At 36.6% G+C, this 11,745-nt stretch overlaps 1 long non-coding RNA gene across 1 annotated transcript; it reads left to right on the forward strand.

Moving 5' to 3' along the window:
• Nucleotides 1-2,772: 2,772 nt before the first annotated feature.
• Nucleotides 2,773-7,546, forward strand: LOC132046185 (uncharacterized). Its single transcript, XR_009412643.1, has 6 exons — nucleotides 2,773-3,339; nucleotides 3,977-4,103; nucleotides 5,377-5,431; nucleotides 5,837-5,926; nucleotides 7,197-7,246; nucleotides 7,336-7,546. It is a non-coding gene; the product is annotated as an uncharacterized LOC132046185 (long non-coding RNA).
• Nucleotides 7,547-11,745: the final 4,199 nt, after the last annotated feature.

The raw sequence follows: 11,745 nt of genomic DNA on the forward strand, positions 1-11,745 counted from the left end.
CGGAGTCAATTAAACCTTTTGAAGTATCTACACCCGTTGGTGAACCGGTAATAGCTAGCCGAGTATATAGAAATTATATAGTTGTGATTTGTAATCATCGTACTATGGCTGATTTACGTGAGTTGAAAATGATGGACTTTGATGTTATTATAGGCATGGATTGGTTGGCTTCTTGCTATGCCAATGTTGATTGTAAAACGAAGATGGTTCGCTTTCAGTTTTCGGGAGAACCAGTTTTGGAATGGAAGGGAAATACCGCATCTCCGAGAGGTAGGTTTATTTCCTATCTCAAGGAAAGGAAAATGATTGCAAAAGGTTGTATTTACCATTTAGTCCGGGTTCAAGATATAGAAGCCGAATCGCCGACTCTTCGATGCGTCCCGGTGAGTGAATGAGTTTCCGAATGTATTCCCGGATGAGCTTCCAGATCTTCCTCCAGAGCGGGAGATTGATTTTGCTATTGATGTGCTACCAGATACTAAACCCATATCTATTCCTCCTTATAGAATGGCTCCCGCAGAGTTGAGAGAATTGAAGGAGCAATTGAAGGACTTGCTTGAGAAAGGCTTCATAAGGCATAGTTCATCCTCATGGGGAGCACCCGTGTCGTTTGTAAGGAAGAAAGATGGCTCCTTGTGAATGTGCATTGACTATTGCCAACTGAATAAGGTGACGATCAAGAATAAATATCCGCTTCCAGGATTGATGATTTATTTGATCAATTGAAGGGTGCCAGATGGTTTTCAAAAACAGATTTGAGATCTGGGTATCATCAAGTGAGTGTTAGGGAGGAAGATATTCCTAAGACGGCCTTCAGAACAAGATATGGTCATTTCGAGTTCCGGGTAATACCATTTGGGCTAACTAATGCACCAGCAGTATTTATGGATTTGATGAACACTATGTTCAGGCCTTTCTTAGATTTATTTGTGATTGTGTTCATTGACGGTATCCTCGTATATTCTCGGTCCGAGGCAGAACATGCGGATCATTTACTTATTGTCCTTAGAGTTCTCCAAACTCGAGAGCTATTTGCAAAATTTTCAAAGTGCAAGTTTTGGTTGAATTCGGTGACCTTTTTGGGGCATATTATTTCAGCCGATGGTATTCAGGTAGATACCCAAAAGATTGAGGCTGTGAAGACTTGGCCAAGTCCTACAACGCCTACGGAGGTTCGTAGTTTTCTAGGCTTAGCAGGTTATTACAGGAGGTTTGTAGAAGGCTTTTCTTCTATCTCTGCACCACTCACGAAGTTAACTCAGAAATTAGCTAAATTTCAATGGACGGATGCTGGTGAACGTAGTTTTCAAGAGTTAAAAAATAGATTAACTTTTGCCCCAGTCCTGACACTTCCAGAGGGATCGGAAGGCTATGTTATATATTGTGACGCTTCAGGCATTGGATTAGGGTGTTTGTTGATGCAACATGGTAAGGTGATTGCGTATGCTTCAAGGCTGTTATATCCCGTATTTTTGTACGTCGGGATATTTTAAGCTGATCGCGACAAGTTAAGGACAAGACAATTTTGGGATACGAGGTAGAGACTTTTAACCTCCGATTTTGTTCTAATGCACAAGTTGCTTATAAATTTTATTTGGTATAGAAATATTATGAAGATTAGGGATTAATTAACCATGATTAGATTATTAAGTGGGGATTAAAAATCTAATTAGTCACTAATTAAGCCATAAGTGGCCGTGTGGGCCCCACCCATGGCTTGGCCAAATTTGATTGGCTCAAGCCATGAGTGGGACCTTTGTCCAGCTCATGGAGACCCGATATATAGTAAGTTGATGATTCATTCATCAACTATCTACTCAATTGTTCATCCTCCACCTTAGAAAAACATAGAGAAAGAAAGAAAATGGCTCTCGGCCATGGCTGATCTTCAAGGGAGTTTTCAAGCTTTGATCCAATTAATTATCTTGGTGTTTCTAATCAAATGAAGGTTATGGAACCAAGGATTAATCATGGAATGGCAGCAACGAATCTTGTCCTTTTAATTTACAAGTTCTAGCCGATTGAAGGGTTAAGTATTAAGGTAAGAATTGATCACTTCCTATATGTTTTAGGGTGAGTTTGGATGTGTTGTGAACATATATAAATGTGAATTGGATGTGTAAAAAAATGTGTATGTTGATGTTGGAAGGCTGTCCAAGCCGTGGGCTGTTTTAGAAAAAAATGATGGATTGATTTGCTTAAAATTTTGGTTGTTGTTGTCATGGATTTTATGGTGAGAATGAAGGTTTAATGGTTCAAGTTGAAGTTGTAATTGTTTGTGGGCTGTTGTAGAAGTTAATATGATGTTAATATAGTTTGTTGTAATTATGTAAATGATGTTGTTAACGTGTGGTTGTTGGTATGAATTTGAATGAAAAGAATGTCTTGTTGTTGCTCTTGTTAAGCTTGGAAGATTAAAAGTAATTGAGATTATATGTTGTGTGGTGTGTTGGTTGGGCTATTGTAAGGTTGTTAGATGAAAATGTTACGACTATGACTCATTAAGAGTAACTTGAATATGTAATAGTCGTATGTTGGTTGTTGCCGAATATTGTAAATGTGGGCTGTTTTGGAGTGTTGTACGGGCTGCCCCGAGTGTTCTCGAGTCTTGTTTGAATAGTCTCGGGTTAGCACTTGAACGTACACTACAAGAAAAAGGCTCATTTACGACCAACCTTTAGCGACGGGTTAAAAATCTAGTCCCTGAAGGTATATTTATAGGGACGAGATTTTCTTCCAGTCGCCTGATTGTCAATTTAGTTTTTAAGTTAAGGAAGAAAAAAAATCTGGTCGCCAAAATAATAAATATTTGGTCCCTGATGCTCTAAATTGAGCGGGACAGAGGACACATTTATTTACCTCTTAAAAAAAAATGAAAAATCAGAAACAAAAGGCCTCTAATATTTAAGGTACTTAGCCAAAAAAAAAAAAAAACTCCTTAAGTGATAACTTTACTCTCTCAAAGTCAAGAAATCCCCAAATCTTCTTTTATCAAAACCTAAGTGATACGGTAAGCTATCGATAACACAGAATTCGTCGCACGAAATCTCCATTGTCGGAGGAGAGACCTAATATCAGCCTTAGGTCTCTCGTCTATGAGTTCTTGTGCAGCAGAGAAGTGTGGTATCTTTGATATATGTAGTTCGTCCGTTGCTAGGATGGAGCTTGTTCTTTTTCTCTATGACCAATTTCAAAATCACTTAGAATCTCTTGCCAAAGCATCAAGATGTGGTGAGTCAACTTATCCTTTTCAAAAAGGAGTATATCAGTCAGTCACTAAAGAAGAAATCTTCAACGCCGCCCTGATTCCACCTCTACGCTCTCCACCATTTCACCATGGTTAGGACCCAACCCACCCCCTTCCTGTATCTACAGAATAATAGAGAGTCCTATGCCACCATTTTGTTACTTGTCACATATTACATTAGGGTATTTGATTTTAGCGCTTATTTGAGGTGGAATTACATTTTTCAGATGCCATTTATATGGTTTAGATTATTGGGTCAATGTACTTTTTGTTTGTGCTAATGCCTTATTTGATTATAAACTTGAAATTTATCTTTAGGGTATTAGTTAGTATTTTTTGGAGGGATTACAATATAGAATATTTGTTACCCTTTTTTTATTTTTATCAGTGGTTTAGAATGGTTATGACTAATGGATCATTGTTTGTTCAAAGCTGTTTAAAAGTTCTAACTTTGCTTTCGTTCATATTTTGTGTGAATTGTGTTATTTTACAATGATATGTGTTTGATTGACTTTAGTCTTCTTGTGTTGAAAAAGAAAACATGGTGCAAGAGTTTCCACCGACTGTTTGATGTGACTCGTGAATCTTTTTTTCTTTAGTATACTTGAGAATATAAGAAAGGAGTGCACTGTTAAAGCCCTTCCCTACCTTTGAACAAAGTCAAGAAAATGTAAAAGTACATGATTTTAGCTTGTATTGACAATGGATTCTACAATTGTTTGGTCATAGCTTGATGGAGGATCGCGTTGAACGTACATCTCAAGCAGAGGAAAAACTTAGGAGCTGAATCATGTCGGTAGTGAATCTCTATTTGTAGAGTCTCTTGTTCAATATGCTACAGATCATTGTTGTTGTGGTAAGCCATCGTTTCAATGTTCTTCTCAAAGATTGGTTTTAGGCAAAGGCTATCAAAAGCGCACGCTTTAAGCAAGAAACGAGACGCAGCGCAGGGCTATCGCTTCTCTGCCCTAAAGCGAGCAATGGAGAAATGGATGATAATATTGTTGCATTTGTTTTTGTCATATGCAGGGTTTTCATTTGCTGGAAAGAATTGGATTTTGAATGTCAAGAATTTTTATATGATTATTCCTCTGCTTTTTCTATAAAATGGAGGGCATGTCTGATAATGTTCATGGAGTTATATTAGCTATATCATCCAGTATTTTCGTTGGTCCAGCTTTGTTATTAAGAAGCAAGGTCTAAAAAAAGCTGGTGCAAATGGGAATGAGCAAGTTATTTTTCTTTCGCAGTGTGCATAATTTCTTGTATTAGCTTTTGCACCATTTAATCTCTATATTTAGAGTTGCTGTTAAGTAATTAAGTTTATTGGTTTAGTTAAGCAATGGGATAGTTTTTTTATTTCTTTTTATTTTTTATAATTGACAAATCCAGAGAGCCCGTAGAACACAATTCGAAACTCAGTGGATAATGGGGTTGTACCCTTCTTCGCTTAAATATCATATGTTTTCTTTTGGCAGGATTCGAACATGTGACATGTTCCTAACCCAGTGGAGTAGTTTATTTATGTCAATTACGGGATATGCTTTATCCTTGTGGGGATTGGTTGTTTTCTAAGTATGTCGTACTCATCCACATGCAGCGGCTCAAGGATACATTAGCATGATTATCTTGATCGTGATAATTTTAGTATACTTGTAATACCTTCATTGGTTAAAAATTTTCCCTTGATAATTCTGTCGTGGAATATACTAACCTGCACCTATTTACATCAAACCAAGCAATTTAACCGTCAAATTCACAAATTGATATGAGAATACATTTTATTTCACCATGACTAAATATAAAAGTTTATATGCGAAGATACACGTCTTGCATTCATTTGTTAGGTGCAAAACTGGCAATTAAGTTTTTTCCCATACAGAGAGTTTAGTTGCCTAGTTTTTCATTTGTAGGGATTCCATAGGGAAGTTTTGGATGTTAAACATACATGTACATTTCTAACTACATGGTCAAAGTTGATTAAGTAAAATTTCTGATATTGCTATCAAAGTAAATTTTGTGTGTGCATAATGCCATATATTCTTATAAAATTTCTTCTGCTTTTTGTTGAGGCTAAGGAAATTGGTCTTGTTATTATGAATTACCAATTGATGCTGAATTTTGAACAGGTTCAGGAGGCCACCCCTTGTTGGAACCTTGTTTGGTAGGCTGGAATGTTATCTAGTAAGAAAAATCTTTTGTTATTTTAGAGAGTTCTTTTGACTTTAAGCATGAGTTCATTGACCATATAGTTAACTCAACTTTCTTGGGATTGAAGTGGAGTAGTTGTTGTATGAATCCTTAAGCATATAATGTTGTATGTCTAAGAAAAAACTGCGCATCGATTATGGAACACAAAGACTTTGAACATGCTTTAGAAAAAGAAAAAAAAAGCAGAGAATATCATGAAAAAGCTCTTGGATAAGTTATCTTAAGAATCTGATATATGAACTTATCTGGAAAAAATGACAGTTTTAACTTGATCAAAACCTGATCCCATAGTTTTAACTTGATCAAAAGCTGATCCCATACTTAAGATCTATGAAAAGCTCACAAGATATGCATATCTAATCTTCCAATTTCTTGTAGTGATTATTGGAGAGGGAGCTAACTTTGCTGCTTATGCATATGCCCCGACAATACTTGTGCACCCCTAGGGGCTTTAAGTATGATTGCCAGGTACGTCGTTATGTAGTGCATTTTTTATACTTTTGTTATCATTTTCACTCATTACATCTTATAGATCCTTGTTATTTAATACATCTTATAGATTACTGAATGTTTGAGGAAGTATAAACAAACGACAAATTCGAATGAAATGATACTTAGTTGTCAATGTCTGTTTGTTTCTTTAGTCAGATTTATACTTTGGGGCCACATTTAGAAGTCTAGCCTAAAGATGGGATTCTTAAGGGCCATATTCAATGGCTTGACCAGTTTGGGGTCTTAATCTTGTTTTATGTTTCTGTATCTGATTGAGCAACTTAAAAAATCATCTGTACTCTGATTTTATTATTGATATCTCGTCCATTAATCTGAAGCTACATTTTCAACTATACAACAACAACATATCCAGTGAAACCCCACATAGTGGGGTCTGAGGAGGATAGATAGTTGGAAAATATTATATTTCTTAGAACTTTGCTTTAAATACTCTAGCTCATGTTAAACATGTTGGTTGGAATTTTGATCTTCCTTCTTATGGAAATTAAACTTTACGCAACTTAAAGGTTGGAGCGCCATTTTGTGAGCATTTGCTTCCATGGCTGAATTTAACGTTTGCTGGAAGCTAGTAGCTGCTATATTTATAATTTACTTCATTTATGTTCATCCAAACAGTGAGCAGCTAAGGTTGAACTTGTTTCTTATATCATATTTATGAGAAATGACTAAATTTCTCAGTACTGCTTTGTTTTATATGCTTTAAAGCTCTAGCTCAAAGGACTTATCGTTAAAGAAAGTGCAATTGTTGTTTTGATGATGGAAAAAGCCTTATTCAAGATAGATAAAAGAGCAATTTTCTACCAGATGGAAAATGTCTTATTATTGTTAACTCTTGTTACTTTTATGTGTTTCCAGTTTAATTTTTGTGATTCCTTGTTTGGTACCAGAAAGAGTTCATAGTCTCACTTGGTTTGGTGGAAGGTTAAAAGAATTACCATCTACAGTATGAGAATGGAAATCTTTTGGCTAGGAACATATATTACATGAAGAATAGCAGCGAGCTCTTATTTTTCTAACTTCGCCACTGTAATCTATAGAAATTGAGAGAAGTCCAGTAGCATGTTTCTCTTTAAATGGGAAACGACGCCTTAAATTCAAACACTTCCATTATTCTTATCAGTTGTCACGGTTATTGTGTAAGTTGTGGTTCTTTAAAATAGATTTTGGATTCTTGGTTAATGCGTCGCAAAGCTTTTCTAATCAATTTTTCTTAATTTTCCTGCAGCATTGTTGATGTTGTTAGATAACACCTCATGAATTTAGACTGCTTTTGGGGTAAGTGGTGTAACCGTTGCTATGTAAAACTTACATATATTACTTTACTAATAATTATTCATCGTCTTTTCAAAATTTTGTACTTACAGATTTTGAAGATTGAAGTTACAAGTCAAGATGAAGTTTACAAAATGCACAAGCTCATTATTAATTTTCTAGGAATGTTGTGCAAAACTTGATATTATAGTCTAGCTCGGGATGTTAGCTTAGTTCTTTTGTTAAGGTGTTGAGCACATATTGAAACTAACATCACGGGTTGTTAACCATTTTATTGTATTTAATAACTCGTCTCTCTGTCCATATATATATATATATATATGAAAACTTTTTTATAACTAGAGTTTTCAGTAGCAATTTGATATTTGTTGATCAAACTAACTTTTTTTGTGACAGCTTTATGACCGCTCGTGGTCAATAATATATCAGAAAAGCGGTTGCTAAAATTAATACAATTATTTCAAGGAGGGACCAGTACAACTCGTCTCTAAAAGATAATCTAGGACCAATTGAAGGGTGGTCGCTAAAAGTTTTAACGACTAGAAAATATATATTTTTCATGATATTAATAGTCTATTAGGGACGAGATGTGTAGTCTCTAAAAGTATGTAACGACCAGATTTTCTTTCGTCTTTATTGACATTTAGCGACCAGATTTTTTTAACTCGTCGTTGTTGACCTTTAGCGGCGGAGGCTATTACGACGGGTGGCGACCAGCTTTTTCTCGTCGTAATTGCTCTTTTGGGACCAGATTTAGACTTTTAGGGACCAGATTTCCCTTCCTTAAAGGCCGTTTTTCTTGTAGTGGTATGATCATTGGTGTTGGCTTGATTGTATGTGGTTGATTTGAATGTAAAGGAAATGTCATCAAATTATTTAGAAAGGAGTTACTAACGTTAGCATGCGCTTTGAATTCCCTCGTAGCCTAATCATAGTTTTTGACATCTTAATGTAGGTTAAAGTACTATTGGGCAGCGTATACGGGTTGTGTTGCGTATAAACGCTAAAGGTATGTAAAGCCTATCCCTTCTTTCTTTTGGCATGTCTTAGATGTAAGTAAGATACGATATGAGATTTGGGGTAACTCTATTCATAAGTTCCGAGCATGTTTATGATTCTTATTCACTTCTTGATATTAGAATTCTTATTATAGTCGAGCTATTGTCCTCGAGTCTTTGGTATGATTGGATCGTAAATGATGCATAAGGGTTCCGATTCTTAAAGGATTCTATAATGAATAATGTCCATAACTTTTATAAACTGACTCGGATTAACTTAATACATGTCTATTATCCCTGAGGCCTTATTTTGATATAGTTCACAATGATATTCAAGAGTACTGAACATGACTATCGTCCAAATACTCGAGCGTTGATTAGTCTACTTATCTATTGAGTCTCAAAAGATGATTTATATGCATATGATTACTCACTACTCTGTTTGTGCATTCTGTTATTACATATTTCACCGAGTCCCTCACTAGAGGGCGGCACGTATATATACATATATTATGGTGTTATGCTGTGTTATGGTGTTATCTTTTGTGTTATGGAGTTATCTTTGTGATACGGAGTTATCTTTGTGATACGGAGTTATCGTGTTCCGAGTATCCGTGTTATGGTGCCAAAGACGGGGTGGCGACCATGTTCACCGAGTCCTATAATGGGCCGGATATATATATATATGATATTAATATGCATGATTTGTGTTTCAAAAGCAAGCATTTTGGGTATTCAGGTCATTGTACTTTTTTTCTATACTTCTTATTCCGGTTATCATCCTGATTACTGTATTTCATGCTTTATATACTCGCACATATTTCGTATCGACCCCTTTCTTCGGGGGTGCGTTTCATGCCCGCAGTACGGATTCTTGCTTTGGTGATCCGCCGACTTAGGATTTCGTTGGTGACTTGCGGTGTTCCGTTGTTCCGGAGCCTAGACTTTTTGCATAGATCTGCTGATATATGTACATATGTGTTATCCAGGGGTACGGCGGGGCCCTGTCCCGCCAAATGTTACTATTGTTACTCTTAGAGGTCTATAGACATATGTGTGGGTTGTGTATAGATACTGTTCAGTTGTGTCCGTATGATTTATGCTTTGGGACGTTCCCATTCGTAGTGGCAGCCTTGTCGGCTTGCGTATGTATACATGTTTTGGAATATTGTATGTAGTGGCAGCCTTGTCGGCTTGCGTATATATAGTTGGGGCGTTCCCACATGTTATGATAGCCTTGCCGGCTTATGTGCGATGTTATCTGTCGAAAGTTGTAACTCCTCAGGAGACAAAGTTGCTGTGACATGTATATATATGCGACAGATTTGAGACGACGTCTTGCCTCTTTGTATATAAGTTCTTATCATGCTAATTGTGGACTGATTATAGTAACAGGCGTATACGAGTGTCCAGCTCGGGCACTAGTCACGGCCTACGGGGTTGGGTCGTGACAAAAGTGGTATCAGAGCAGTTCATCCTCGGAGTGTCTACAGACCGTGTCTAGTAGAGTCTTGTTTATCGGTGTGTTGTGCACCACATCTATAAACAGAGGCTACAGGACATTTAGGATGTTACCTTTCTTTCATATCTAAGATCGTGCGATAGAGCCAAGCCATAGGAAATGAGATTTCTTATACTAACCTTTGATTTCAGCAGAAGAACGACATCGATAGAAGAAGGCGACTGACGATATTGGAAGTTACAAAGCACGCAGGTAAGTAAAGGTACGAAAGGTATATGTCGGGTAAGGTATTGAGGTGCGATTGAAACGTAAAGTTGAAGATTGAAAGGGAAAGTAAACAGGAAAGTGTATCAGGTGCAGTTTGAGTTGAACAAGAACATACGAGGTAAGTTCATTATTTTCGTACTGTTGTTGATATTAGGAGCCCTGTGTGGCTGTGATATGATATGATATATATATATATATATATATATATATATATATATATATATATATATATATATATATATATATATATATATATATATGTTTGCCCCGTGAGGCACTCTGTTGGTATTTCTCGTGCGGTGTTTCGAGATGGTAAGAAATACAGAAGAAACTCTGCCAAAATTTTCCTAGAAATAAAAAAAGGATGAGACATAGGGTTGTGATATGACTTGAAAGGTTGTACCAATAGTAACGATAGGATTTGACTAAGCTGCGAGTACGGCTGACCTCGAGAAATAAGTTAACTGCTGGATTGATGGTGATAATAATTAGGAGGTCGATGTCGATATGGTAAAAAGGAATTTGGAAAGGGCTAGCGATACTAAGAGATGATTTAGAAAAGGCTAGTAAATCTTGATAGGGGGTTATATTAAGGTATCGACTGAATTGATAAGCAGGGATAAAATATGATGAGTTTATAGTTAAAAGAAGTAATAGTATGATGGTGACAAGGGCATAGAAGAAAGAATTGCGACTGATATGAATGTATTGATAAGACAGCTGCGAAATATCAGGGATAAGATTGACCAGGAAGGGTATAAGGTTAAGGAGTGTTACACTATAGGATTGGATACGAAAAGGATATAACGTGAATATAATGAGGATTGTTATGAAAATAAGTAGAGCCTAGTGAGAAAGTGGCCAAAGCTATGATGCGACCTATGTAGCTAGAATATAAAGGCAAGTGTGAAACGGAAAAGCGAGCTATAGAACGAATAGGAAAGACTTATCAAGTTCTGTAGGGAAAGTGTGGAATAAAGGTTATATGATAACGGAAATGATAATGTTATATCTCGCATTTCGCACGTCGGAATATTTTTAAGTTGGTTGCAAAGAGTTATGGACAAGGCTACCTTCCGACTTTGATTTAAGTATAAGTGCATATTCATCTTTTTGTCGGTATGGAGCGCTAAGGTTAAATTTGGAACAAGAAGGATTGGAGGCTAGAAGTTGGAAAAAAATTATTATTTCATAAAGTGGCCATGCACATGGAGGAGTGGGCCCCACCCATGATTGGCCAATTAACTCAAGCCATCAAGGGGGGCCTATGTGTCCATCTTATATTTGTAAGGGCCAAAAATATACATGGGTAAAAACATGACCATGCAAGACTAGTCATCTTTTATTATTTAAGGAAAAATCTAGAAAAATGGAGAAAATGAAGAGCATGGCCGGTCATGTGCCATGGCATGTGTATATATATATATATATATATATATAAGTGAGGAGCAAACTGTCACACCCTAACTTTATTAGGGTGTGATGGGCACCCGACCCCATATTCGGAGCCGAGCGAACCCGCTGACTCTTATTACACGTATGAACTTATGAATCAGTTAGAAATGAATACATAGAAATTTTTTTCTTTTTTTTTCCATAAGTAAAATCTGTCATCACATAAAGCTCGTGACACGAAACATAATAACATATCGGCCGCTGGAGCCGCTTACAGACTGACAACCCGATACCCACGACTCTGTCTGCAAAGTCTCTAACTTCGAACAAAGCATCATAGCATCTATACTCTGACTCGGCAAAGGCGCTCGGGAAAGTGG

Source organism: Lycium ferocissimum, unplaced genomic scaffold (assembly GCF_029784015.1).
Source record: "Lycium ferocissimum isolate CSIRO_LF1 unplaced genomic scaffold, AGI_CSIRO_Lferr_CH_V1 ctg9740, whole genome shotgun sequence".
NCBI lineage: Eukaryota > Viridiplantae > Streptophyta > Magnoliopsida > Solanales > Solanaceae > Lycium > Lycium ferocissimum.